At 39.5% G+C, this 13,865-nt stretch overlaps 1 protein-coding gene across 4 annotated transcripts in view; it reads right to left on the bottom strand.

The window, feature by feature from the left end:
• PARD3B (par-3 family cell polarity regulator beta) overlaps positions 1-13,865 on the bottom strand; it is a 991,411-nt gene that overhangs the window by 181,572 nt on the left and 795,974 nt on the right. The window lies entirely within an intron of this gene.

Genomic DNA, 13,865 nt, shown 5'->3' with positions numbered 1-13,865 from the left:
CCTCCCTTTCTCCATCTCCCCCTTCTTTCTTTCCTGTCCCTTCTTCGTTTTTACTTTTTTCAAGTAAGTTATTTGAGGATCAGACTCCTATAGCCAAAATATGAACAATAATGGAAGACTTTTGATCCAGTAGTGAAGATGCCTGCATCCTAGGCCTGAGTCCTAGTTCCAGCTCCCAACTCTAACTTCCCACCAATACAGTTATGATGTAGCAGTGCTGGCCCAGTTAGCTGGGTTCCTGTCACCCACGTGAAAGTCTTAGCTTGGCTGGACTTAGTTTTAGCCATTGCAGGTACTGGGAAAGTGAACCAATGCATAGGCTGTTGTTTTCTTACCCAGCCTTTCTGCCCCCCTTTCTCTCTTTCTTCTCCCCTCTCTTTCCATCTCTAATGACTTTTTAAAAGTATAATCATACAGATGGAATAAAAAGTCAGGCCTTAAATCCAATACTATTTGATATTAATGTTCACCCTCTTTCAAATAAACACCATCTCTTTTGACACTTAAGAAACTAAAGAACACTACGGTAAGTAATTTGACCCCGAGTGTTTAATGGGAGTAAGTTTCTTTCAATTTAAGTAGTTGGGGAGCAAGGGAAGTTTCACTGAATTTCAGTTGTATTCCAGACAACGATAATGGTTTTGGTGATGGCATAGATTGCAAAGTGCTATGGCAATCTCAAAAAACATTCCAGTACAACTGAGCATAAAGGTCATATTGGGGAGAGGTAGAAAGTCTAACTATAAAATTAGGTTACAGGGCCTGGTTCTGCAATATCTTAGTGGCTAAATTCTCACCGTGCATGTCTGGGATTCCATATTGACGCCAAATCATGTCCCAGCTGGTCTGCTTCCCATCTAACTCCCTACCTGTGGCCTGGAAAAGCAGTAGACGATGGCCCAAAGCCTTGTTGGCACCCTGCATCCACATGGGAGACCAAGAGGAAGTTCCTGGCTATTGGTTTCAGATCAGCTTAGCTCCAGCAATTGCAGCCACTTGGGGAGTGAACCAATGGAGGAAAGATCTTTCTCTCTGTATCTCTTTCTATATATCTGCCTTTCCAATAAAAACAAATACATCTTTAAAAAAAAGAAAGCTAGGTTACAGTCAGAGACAACAGGCCATGGAGATATGATTGTATGCAATGGGCAAGTCATGGAAATTATTAAAGAAATGACTTTGATCAAAGTTATTATTATTGTTATTTAATTGACCTATTCATCTCCAACTTATTACATCTAATATGTCTTCTTGAATAAATTCTGACTTCACGAAGTACTGTTATATATTTGTTAAGTTCCTCTAGGAACACGAATACTACAACTCTCTGTAAACAGCCAATTGCTATTACAATTGTTTTCAAAAGGGGCAGTGCCTAGTAAGTGATCTCTTGCAGAAGCAGATGTTGGTGCCAAAGCCTGCAGTTTTTAAATCTTTTTGCCCTTCACATTGGACTAAAAATTTTAATAATAAAAGAAATGAAGCAGAAAGGGGCAGGGGTTTGAGCACAGGAATAGTCAAGTTCTGGATACCAAACCAAGGCACTGTAAACGTACAAAGTTGTTAAATTCAAGAGCAAACACAAACAGGAGTAACAATGTGGAAAGAGAGGAGAGCAACATTTGTATACCATTTCTATCAAAGACTAGATTCAAAATATTAGCAAAACCATGGTTATTATGCACTCCTTAGCATTATTCATAAAACAGAATTGCATATAATAGAATTGCAAATGGGAGGATTTTGTGAATTTCATGACTGTGGTTACAAGTGTGTTCTGCAGTCACATAGACCAGGACTTGGAGAGGGTGGCAGTTATCTATGCCACTTGTGTCCCTTCTCCCTGAATTTGTTTCCATGGCTGCCAAGCACTGGCTTCAGCCAATGCTCTGCTGTGCTGTGCTGCCATTCCATGCCAGGCTCACTGTGCTTGAGGGGCAATTCCCCTCTTCTGATCAACCAGAAGTGAGAAGCTTCTTGAATGGAAGTCTCTGGCATGACTTCTAGCTAGGCAAAGTGTGTCTCTGAGCAGCCCAGGCTCCCAAAGGCAACTCAGAAAGTTACGTGGGGATGTGAATCTGCAAAGTAGTTCAGAACATAGCACCTATAGTGAACAATGAAGGAGGGGCTTGCTTCATAAGTAAATCTTTTAATTTCCATAGCAACCTGAAAGATTTCTCATTTCACAGATGAGAATGCCGAGACTGGATACAGGTAAGTAGGTTGATAGTGTGTCTAGGACAGTAAGAAGTCTTAAACTCATGTCTGAATCACTCCCCAGTGTAATTTTCCCCTGTGTCTCTTTGGATACTCCATGGGGTAGTTTGTCCCAGATGTGGCTATACAAATCAATTACTGAAAAAATGGTTTCAAAATATCCATCCTTAGGTTGAAATGCATACCTCCTGTGTATCTACAGTGTATTTCTAACTGTATCTCTATTATCTTTCTATTAATCTGAAATGGAGCTTCCCAATATTAACAACTGGCATTTGGGGTAGGTAATTCTTCATCTGGTAGAGATGTTTTAGGCACAATAGGAGACTGACAGGCATCAATGTTCTCTACCTACTAGACTCTATTACATACCTCCCCACAGTATGACAATTAAAAACGGCCTCAGGTATGGTCAAATGGGCCTTGAGCAAATTTCTATTAATTGAAAATAAAGAATTAAAAAGAATAACTGTAAAAAATGCAGAAAATATATCCAAAGTTTGGTTTCTGTAAGTCACAGGGTTAGGTTAAGATTTCCATATAAAGGATGTGAGGGGGAGCAAAGCAGATTTTAGAAGACAATACGTTGATCATCCTTACAACACATGGGTTTTGTTGACCTGCATGAACAATAACTAATTTTCTCTCACAGAATGGATGTGTTGTCATGGGAACTTTCCAAAGCAGGATACAATAGAACATACATCCGCATAAGAGAAGATGAGATAAAATTCTAGAAAAAATATGATCTAATTTATGAAACTTTGATGTCTACATTTTTCTGAGCACTTCCTTAAAAATTATTCACTACTGCATTTTCCACTTCCAAGAAAATCCACGGTAGATATGGTTTTCACTTAACTTTCATTTGTTCAAATTTTTTCTTCTAAATGACTTAACACATAGAAAATATTTTACCTAAGCAAAAACCATGAAAAGAGGGCTTTCAGTATTGAAAATCATTTCATCTCATAATCATAAAAAGAGGGATCCCAAGAATATATACTTGCAAGAGGTTTATCCAAAGTCATGAAAACAAACGATAAAATGGTAATCCTTGTTCTTGAAGAGTCATCTTCAGATGGCTTTCTACCTAGTTACAGGGGTCATAGTTAAACAGTGCCAAAGCTTTCACAGAAAATGTCCTAAAATTTTTGCACTGATATACATAACTTTCATCAGATCAACTTTTCTCTATTTCTGATTGACATGAAATTCAGTGAATCACCAAAGCTTATTGAACATATATTTATTTAATATGTGGATATTAAGATCAAATATCCTGGACCAACAGAATTCAGAGTCTCTTTCCAAATTCATATCACATCAGATATTATAAACATCTCAGTGGAATCACTCCAGGTAGTTTTGAAAATTTCTTTGCAAAATGTATTCCAACAGTACTACAGCTGCATACGGAAATATGTCACTCCTGGGTATATGACTTGAAGAATATGCCTTTAAAATAATTTTTAAAGAGCTGGTGTACTTTATAGAAGTTTGTCTAAATGACTGTTGGAAAGCATGCCAGTCAAGTGATTCATTTTGTGTATTAATCCAACTCAGCTGACAAGCAGTTGCTAATACAGCACTTCTGACATTGATCCTCGTTCCATAAAAGGATTTTGGCTCATAAAAAATGCTGGCATGGCATTAGGATGGAGGCGCTCCCATTTCTTTTCTATAGAATATAGTATGGTGCCAAGTTTTGTTGATGACCACCGGCATTTCTGCAGGTGTTACAAAGATTAAATGAATGTACAGATATTAAAGCTACCTGCACCCCTCTGTTTCACTCCTACACCCCCCCCCCCAATTAGAGGTAATTCTTGAAAGACTGTCCCAGATTGGGGCTATTGTGTGAATGGGTTCAGGGTGGTGAGAGCACAGGGTCAACAAACCATTTACTATACTACTATGTTGTATAGTTTCTCTTTCTCTCCTTCCCTCCCATCTCCTCTCTCTTCTCCCTGTCCTCTGTCCCCTTTCTCCTCTCTTGTTTTCTCTTTTTCTCTTCCTCCTTCTCTCTCTTGCTTTTTTTTTTTATTCTTAGTGCTACTGTATAGTTATCACTCTGGAGAAAGTGGCTGTCCATAAGATTCAATAGTGTTCAGCAAATCTTATTTCATTCACTGAAATGATTAGCACTATGAAAAAAAGAAATATGATGGCTTCTGTCTGTTAAAAAAATGAGAACCTGACCTTGTCCTGAGAAAAGTCACCTAGTAATATTTTTCATAACTTCCATGTGGTGATGATCTAATAAGAATCTAAAAGTAATTAAGTAGATGTTTTCAGCTTACTGAAGTCTTATTCAAATACACATTTTTATCTGGATTCTAAGGGAGCCATAAACTAGGGCTTTTTGAAAAACTGGGATCTAATCCAGTTCATGATCTGATCAGGGTTCAGTGGTAATAATAAATTGGGACTATTAAAACTGGGAATCATTCCAACATTTTATTTTGCCCAAGCCACAGGAACTAGCAAATTCTACTGCAAAAGACAAGGATATTCAGTGACGAGTAAAACCATGCTGAATTAATCATTTGCATGTAATCATGCCAAAACATGGGTGTTTTCAACAGTTTAAATAGTGCCAAAGTTTAAGTTCAGTAAATAATTAATTATGAAGAGTCATTTGGCAAATTAAAGAAATCAACCTTCTGGTTTCTTTAATAAAATATGCATCTTTTCAAGGAGACAACAATGACAAAATCCTATCAATTCTTTTGTTGTGCTGTGTAGTTAGGAGTGTTATATTATGTAAGTTACAACCAACATATTAATTCCAAATGCAATCCTTTTCATTTTTTTTCCTTCAATGACAATAAGCATCTTCATTTTTCAACATGAACAAATGTTGGATAAACTCTAGCTTTATTCTGGTTCTCATTTCAATTTCCAGTAACATAAAAATCCTCCATAATTAAATAAAATGCTGAGAGGTTGGGAATAGATTTTCACCCACTTGAATTCTCAAACTATAAATGGTTTCTGAATGTTTTCATATCTCAAAGATGCATTTCGTTTATGTGGGGAACTTGCAGCTGCATAATTAAATCTTGGTTTGCCAAATATCAGAAACACATGTATTGGTTTAGACTAAAGCAACAGGCCACAAGCAGCTCAGCTGATAAGGCAAGGGAGAAGCTTCTGCAGTTCTTGGAAGGCTTCCCAAAAGGAAAGGAAAACTAAGAACCTTGAATTCAGACACTGAAACTGATTAGCTTTCCTAAATCTTAGCTTCACTCTCACTTTGGCATTCCGTTCAGGCTAGTTGTTGAAAACAAGAGCCATATGTTTTCATACTCCTCAAACTTGAAGAGAAGTTGGCCCTCTCCCCTTCCCCATCTCCTCGTTTATCCCAATAAGATATGACTAATGGTTACAAAGAAATGTTTTTTTAAAAAATAGTTGTTTATTTGAAAGGCAGAGTTACACACAATTATACAAGGAGAGAGATTGTCTTCCATTCACTAGTTCACTGCCTAAATGAATGCAAAGGCTGGGCCAGGGCCAGGTAGAAGCCAAAAACCAGGAGTCTGGTACTCTATCTGGGTCTCCCACAAGGGTGGCAGGAGCACAGGAGTACCATCTTTTGTTGGCTTACCAGGAGCACTGCTGGGGAGTTGGACCAGAGGTGAAGTGAATGGGACTTGAACTGGTGCTCATGTATTAAGCTGGTGCTGCAGGCAGTGATAACCCACTACACCACAACACTGGCCCCAATGCAATATTTATTTTAATAATATTTTGCTTCCTGAAAAATAAACTCTGCTATGATGTCAGAATAATAGAAAATCGTGGAGTTTATAAAATGCATTTTATTTGTCAAATTTTTACTGAAATTTTCATTTAGTTAAATTTTATTTCTGGAGCAATATTATGGAATGTGAAAGGAAGGCAAATTTGGGGGCTAAGGAAGATAGCTTTACTGGGAAAATAATTCCAAGCAGGTGCAAGTATTATGGTATGGCAGCTTGAGATTCACTTAGAAAGCCTGCATTACTACATCAGTGTGTCTGGGTTAAGCATCACCTCCATCACCTCCACTTTTTAAAAGATTTATTCATTTTTATTGGAAAGTCAGATATACAGAGAGGAGGAGAGACAGAGAGGAAGATCTTCTGTATGATGTTTCACTCTCCAACTGACTGCAACGGACTATGCTGTGCCAATCCAAAGCCAGGAGCCAGGAACTTCCTCCAGGTCTCCCATGCAGCAGTCCCCAGGCCTTGGGCCATTCTCAGCTGCTTTCCCAGATCACAAGCAGGGAGTTGCATGGGAAATGGAGCTGCCGGGATTAGAACTGGTGCCCATATGGGTTCCCAGTGTGTTCAAGGTGAGGATTTTAGCCACTAGGTCATCGCACTGGGCCCTCTGTATCACCTCCACTTTCAATCCAACTTCTTTGCCCACCTTGGGAGGCAACAACGATGGCCCTGCCATTAATATTGGAGACCTAGATGGGGTGGGCTCCTGGCTTTGATCTGGCCCAGAAATTGGAAGCTCTCTTTTTTCCTTTCCTCTTTTCTCCTCTCCTCTCCTCGCCTCGCCTCTCCCTTCTTCTTCTTCCCTCTCCCTGTGTCCCTTTCCTCCTTCCCCTTTCCTTCTCTCTCTCTCCGTCTCCCCCTCTCAGTTTTAATTTCAAATATATAAATAAAAAACATAATAATCTTAAAAATCCTTGGCAGGTAGGGGCCATTTTTCTTTAACCAATCTCCACTTGACTACTGAAATTAAGAGTACATGTACTTGGATACTTTATAGATGCATGAATCTGGTTAATTTCATATTATGCAGGTTATAAATTCGTTAGGCCTTAGAATAAAATATCATTTGCATGTTAGGACAGTTCTTGCTGGCACCTCATGATTCTAATGGGCATGATCTGAATTATGGAAAACATCAATTTAGTTTGTTGAAAAATTCTAGGAGAAATCTTTGAAAGCAATATTGGTTCACCCTTCTTGAAATGGCTATAGATCTTAAGAACTCAAAGTTTTACTGTGGCAGGTCTTACTGACGCATTAAGAAAACAATGAGCTTATTTAAGGCAGGGCTTCATTGCAATGGACTGCTTGTCTTGTGCCAAGAAGAGACACTCAGTAAATTTAGGAAATCACACATGAGATCAAGAAACCCCCATTACATAATCTTGAGTACATAATTTAGGGTCATACAACCAGATAAGAATGTATAATAAGCCAATAAACCAAAGCTATTGTCAGTTCTACAACGTTTGCTCTAGGAAATCTAAAGTAAGTTCCCATACTTAGATTTTAGCATTTTCTTCCATTTTATTATTTGAGAAAAAAAATCTAGAGACTGCTGAAGGATAAACGTAGCATCAATGACAAACAGGAAGATTTTGGGCAGTATGTCACTTAGTGTAATTACATAAATGAACATATGATTAAGTATTTTGTTTCAATATGCATACAAACAATTAAAACTGTTACAGTAATATATGTTAGGGATTGAACTTTATGTAACTTGTTTTCATCCAATATTTACCTAAGGTATTTAATTCTTAATGTAGTCATTGGCTTTTTAGTAGATACTTCCAGCATCAGCAAACTCACAGCATACACTCTCATTTTTGAATGCTTCTCCTTTTTATTTTGCTAAAGGCTACATGTTTTAAAGTAATCCTCCATTAATCTCTTCAAGGAAATAATTAAACAAATGGAAGCATGAATAAATAGGTAGACTGACAAGTAGGGCAGAATGAAACAGCTATTGTAAGGTAAATCTAACTCTGTGAACTACAGCTTTCTTCATTTTTTCCCAGATCCTCCAGAATTCTGCGAGACATGGATTTAGTGCACTCATTCTCTATGTGTGAGAGAGGCATAGTATATTCCAGGTGTGATGTGAGAGTATGAGACTGAAATGATTGGTTTTTCCTTCATCTTGGACATGAATTTCCAGTAACACAGCCTAGGACCAGATTAAGTTCTTGGCAAGCACTTCCTCATACTGACTCATGTTAAATTTACCCTCAACTAAAACCATCAGGAAAATTTTCATATATTTGGTATTAAGTCAAACCTTCCACATCCTGTGTTTATACAGCTCATTTTTGGATCTAAATGCAAGATTCACATTTATTCCTATTAACTTTTCCATGTTTGATTCAGCCCATTGTTTCAGATGATTCTTTTGACAGAAATATTACCAACTCCTGCAGTTTTTTGGCTTTTCCATTCTGATCAACAGGTTGTCAATGCTTAGCAGGCCTGGGTTAAAAACCAGTTTTTCAGAAAAAAACTTCATGTTTGATTCATTGGTGTAATATGCATGAATAATCCTTGTATACAACTTCTAAATTAGCTAATGATCTTCCTAGAGGTATGCAATCTCTGATATTGTATATTTCTCTGCATTATAGACAGGCTACCATGAGACAATGCAATTCTGATGTCCCAGGGACGAGTTGTTCTGTTTCTCTCTGTGAAGCCTGGAGGCCAGAACAGAGCTTGGGGGTTGGCTAATTGAGCTTTTAGTAGAGGGAGGGTGTCTTGGATATTGCAGATGTTCAGCTCTGTTTGTGTCATCAACCCAGTACATGACAGGAACAACTTCCTCCCTCTACTGTGTGCAGTTACTCAATCAATGTCTTCAGACATAGTTAAATGTCCCATAAAGGAAAGGGTGGGACAAAAATTTTTTTGCCTACATTGAGAACCACTCTTCTTACCTTCCATTGTAATTTGTGACTCAACTCCCTTCTCCCATAATAGCTCCTGAACCTTTTTATAAATATGGTCATATGTAACATACTCATACACAGCACCAAAAGAGTTCCATGTCAGGAATTAGATATGCAGAAATTAAGAGATATTAAAATCAGGAAGTAAATCATGGGGCAAAAGAGGAGAGAGATTATATAACCCTGAAAGTTATAACTGTGGGGCCAACATTGTGGCACACTAGTGAAGCTGACAGGTGTAATGTCAACATCCCATTTGACCCCTGGTTAAAGTGCTGGCTACTCCACTTATAATTCAGCTCTCTGTTAATGCATACAACAGAGCAGTAGAAAAGGGCCTGAATGCTTGGATCCTTGCCATCTGGGTAGAAGAATCAGATGAACTTCTTGGCTCCTGAATTTAGCCTGGTACAGCCCTGTCTTGTAGTATTATGGGGGAGTGAACCAGGGGATGGAAGATTCTTTCTTTCTGTCTCGCTTCCTTTGCCTGTTATTCTGCCTTTCAACAAAATAAAATGTTAAAATAGAGGTGAGATTAATCTAGTGCAAAAGTTGCAAGAAAATTAAGGCTTCAATTTGAATTATATGATATAAAAACTAATGTAAGTGCAGGCATTTGCCCTAATGGTTGAGATGTCTACATCTCATATCAGAGTGTCTGAGTTCAATTCCCAGTTCTGGCTTCTCATGCAGGCCTCCCACCAATGCTGACTCTTTGAAATGGTGGTGATGATCTAAAGCAGGCAGCAGGTCCCAGCAGAATGTGACCTCTGTGCTGCTGGTGACTGCACACAGCAAGGGGTCTTCACCTGTTTGCTAAAGATTGTGGGAGAAAAGTAAAATGCTTCAGGGAGGCCAGAGGGGGAAAACATGAACATTCTGTTGTCTGCATCAGTCAAGTTTTTCTGAGGACAATATTTTCATACGATAAAGAATAGTTTAAGGATTTCTATCCCGGCTGCAGTTGCCTTATTTCTAGGCAAGAATTATACCACTGGGAGAAAAACAGTCAATAGCTCACAACCATTCTGAGACAGGTTAGACCAACTCTGTGTTAACTACACCAGTGTGCCAGCATGGTTGCCTTTTTAATTTAATTTTATTTTTAAGATCTGGGGGAAGGGAGCAGAGCACGCACTGTGCTACCATAGACGGGTACACACCAGCCAGGGCCACCCCACTGCCATTGCCACCACCATTAGCATGCTGGAGGAGAAATTGCAAGGGGTAGGGGTACCGGGTATGGGTTGGAATGTGGGTCACTGAGGGCTTGTTTGATATGTATAAAATCATTTCTGGGGACGTCAATGAACCGGGCCATTGTACCCACAGGTAATTAAGGCAGCTAAGATGGGCAGGATTACAAGGGGACTCTGGAGGTCCTCCCTCGGTCAGGTCAAGGCACTTGCCCAGGCTCACAAGAGCTGGGACTGGAGAAGGACCCAGCCAGGCCAGGTCATAGTACTGGTCAGTGCTCCCCAGAGCTGTATTCTGGGGTAGGTCCACTAGGGGTCTTAGGGGATTGCCTTGACTATGCCTCAGCACATACCACTGAGTGTTTGGGCTGGAGATGGGCCATATCAACCTGGGCCACAGCAACTGCCAGCACACATGAGAATCAGGGCTGACAATGGGCCTGGGAGAACATCTTTGGGGACATTCCAGCTTGGCCACAGCATATGTTTTTGATGTGTGAGAGAGCCAGAACTTGAGGCAGGCTGGGCTGGACTAGGCTGTAGCACACATTGGTTTGTGTGAAAGTAAGGGTTGGAAGAAGGACTCACCAGGTAGCTGCACACATCGATCGATACTTGTGTTGGCTGATGTGGGGCCAGATGAGCCTGACCCTATACCAGCTGGCACACATGAGAGCAAGGTTTGAAGACCTTCTAGGTAAGATTTCTTAGAGAGCTTCCCAATTACACCTTGTACTTGATCCCTGACCTTAGAGCAAATCATGAAGACAGGTGGTCTGAGCCTGGAAAACATGTTATAGTACTGGACTATCTCAGTTGCTGACCCTCAAGCAACAATAGAGAATATACTCAGAAGTACACAAAAGACATGGCAGCTAGCTCATCTTAACAAACAGAAGACTTTAAGTACCTAATCTAAAAATGGAAAGAAAGGCAGGTTGAACCATACTCCAGGCCAGGCTCTACAAAAAGCACCTTGGTCTGGAGGGACATTGAGATAGACAAGGACAGTCAATAGACCATAGAGAGAATTTTGCGCCTCTGGTGTATCAAAACTGACAACCTCTCACAACAATCAAGACCATTCAAGTAACACTCAAAACATTCTTCCCCACATCTGGGCCTCAAAGGATCCTCACTGTCCCCAGGCACTATCGTAGCATGACAGCAAGGAGCGGCACATTCCTCTCAATTCCCTTCCCATGGACACAGGAGCGACAACTGCAACACTTATGCCTCTTTTCCCCTCATACTGATCAAAACAGAGGCCCACATGGGTCTGTAACCCTCCCAGCTTTGTAGTAAAAATTAAAATAAAAAATTCAAACGATGATATTCTAGCCAAATCCTGTCCCTTCAAGTCAGTGGTTCTCAGACTTTATTGAAAAGCCACCTTGGATTTGCCTTTTAAGTGAACTTCCCAGGTCCCCAAATCTCAAGGTTCTGCTTCTCCAAATTTGGTGAAGGCCTGAGAAATCATTACCTTTAGGCAGGACTCATTTGGCCCATGAGCTACACATTGAGAAGTACTATTACAAGAGGCCGTATGTCCTGATATATACATAGTATGTAATATCTTACAAGAGTGTTGGAATAGATATGCAGTGATATCCTGGCTCTTCAGGGACAAAATGTATTGACCACTTTCTATGGTGCAAATATTCCCACCATGGTCAATTTCAAGTTAATGATGGTTTAACAACCAGCTCATAAAATGCTTATAAGCTTGACAAGAAGTTGATACAAGCTCACTTTGGCATTGAGCAGTATATATTTTATTTAAGTTTCTCAAATACTTTGAAAAAAGGATATTCTAGTGAAAAACTATCACTAAGCCCATGACCACTAACATGAAATAACAAAAGAATGAGATGGACCAAATCATGTATGAAGAAAACAAATTTTAAATGTATTAAGGAGAAGGACAACAATAGTTTTTATTTCAAAGTGTTTTGTCCCCAAATAATCTTTCAGGTTCATTTTTTGCAAATGCTTTTGAGCACACATATACTTTCACTTCAGTTTATATTTTTGCAACATCACATCTCCATGAAGAGTGATACTCTTGCTGAGTGTCTTGAGAGCTGTGAATTGGTTTCCTGCGGGTGATGGAGAGCCAAGGCATGGGACTCCAAGGTTTGGAGCAATGCCAAATGTTCAGCCTTCCTACTCCATGCCCCTCAGCCCCTGAGCTGTTGAAATGCCCTTAGTCATTAATTCTATGGCATTCAACCATAAAATCAACTCCTTCAACTTTTTCCCCTAGCAGATGAATGAGCCAGTGTTGTCTCTAGGAAACCCATATCAGATGTACTTTATGAGTCCATACGTGGGAAATAGCCAAAGTGGAGGCTAATAGCATAGTCCTTTCAATATTTCTACCAAATATTAATTTAAAAAATTGGGCCTGAAGCCTATGTAGCCAGCTGAGGTGAATTTATAACCCTGCCTTTAAGAATAAAACTCCCCCAGGCACCTGTTTCCTAACAGCAAAACCCAAAAGGAAATGAACCCTTTCTTAAAGACAACCAACCTTATTTTATGGGTTATCAATTTTCTAAGTGGTACACTGTTCCCAGCTACTAAGAAGAACTTTCCCTCATTACAAGCAAATACTGAAATACAAAATAATGTCAACTGTGTACTCCCACAATGCTCAGTTTCGTGAAGATGAGGCCTGGGGCAATGCCACCTCAGTAGGTGAATTCTGGGGAGCAGCAAAGATCTAGGATGTAGGCTCATTACATAGATGACTTTGCCAACATATACATTAAGCGCTTGCTTGAGTTACATTAGACGTTACAGGCTTGTTGAATCTTGGGCCGTCATGGAGACCATCTTTCTAGTCTTTCGGGTAGCTATGTCAGGTGAATAGTCAACAAAAATGTAAAACACATGATTTCCACTTAATGCCCACCCCCCCCCCCCGGACCCCACAACTGAACTTATCAACCTCTCAAAATGAGAAAAAGACTTTATAGCTTTCCCTCCCTCGCTATTGATATAGTCAGTCTTCTCAATGAGAATAGGCTACATGATAGGGGTCAAACATGAACAGGGAATACTCTTAGACTACTGCGTGCTAGAAAACACACTGAATAGGTATGGTTTCCTTGCAATAAAATAAATACAAGAGCTGACTCCATGAAAAAAAAATCATAAGAATCAATGCCACTAGGGGGCAAGGGAAAAGTTTTATCAGATTGACTTTACCAAGTACTCAATTTTTTTTTGTTAGTTTTGTCATAATCTCAGTCTTTCTCCAAGCTTTCTCTAGTTGTAAAAGATAAAGAGTTTTCAGGAGAAATATGAATATTCAATGACATGTTTCAAGACTAGACATTTACACATCCACTTGGGATAAGTGCCAGAGTTAACATCAAAGATTTGTGAAGGACCTCTTGTCCAAATGGAACATTAAGCTCCTCAAACAGGAGGATTCGGCCCTTGCACGCTGTCATTATTCCAGTAAATGAAGACGGCCCTTTAACAGATGGGCAACATACCTTTCAGCTTGCTGATAGCCTAATGAAAGACTGTGGCATTTTTTTTTAAAGTGAAGGACATGTAATTCTTAAATTACAGCCCCCCAAATGGATATGGCAGAATAAAATTAAGAAGTCATTCAAAACTTGAGAAAAACTAGGAACAGACTGTGGGAATTTGATAGTTTCAAGCATCAAGATCAGAATGACCCTTTAATTAAATCCAAAGCGGGGCATTTCGATCATAGG

The sequence above is a fragment of the Ochotona curzoniae genome, unplaced genomic scaffold (genome assembly GCF_017591425.1).
Source record: "Ochotona curzoniae isolate NIBS_2020 unplaced genomic scaffold, NIBS_Ocur_1.0 contig_4148, whole genome shotgun sequence".
In the NCBI taxonomy this organism is placed as follows: Eukaryota; Metazoa; Chordata; class Mammalia; order Lagomorpha; family Ochotonidae; genus Ochotona; species Ochotona curzoniae.
Note: the sequence above shows the minus strand (reverse complement) of the source record. Positions and strands in the feature narration are given on the sequence as shown.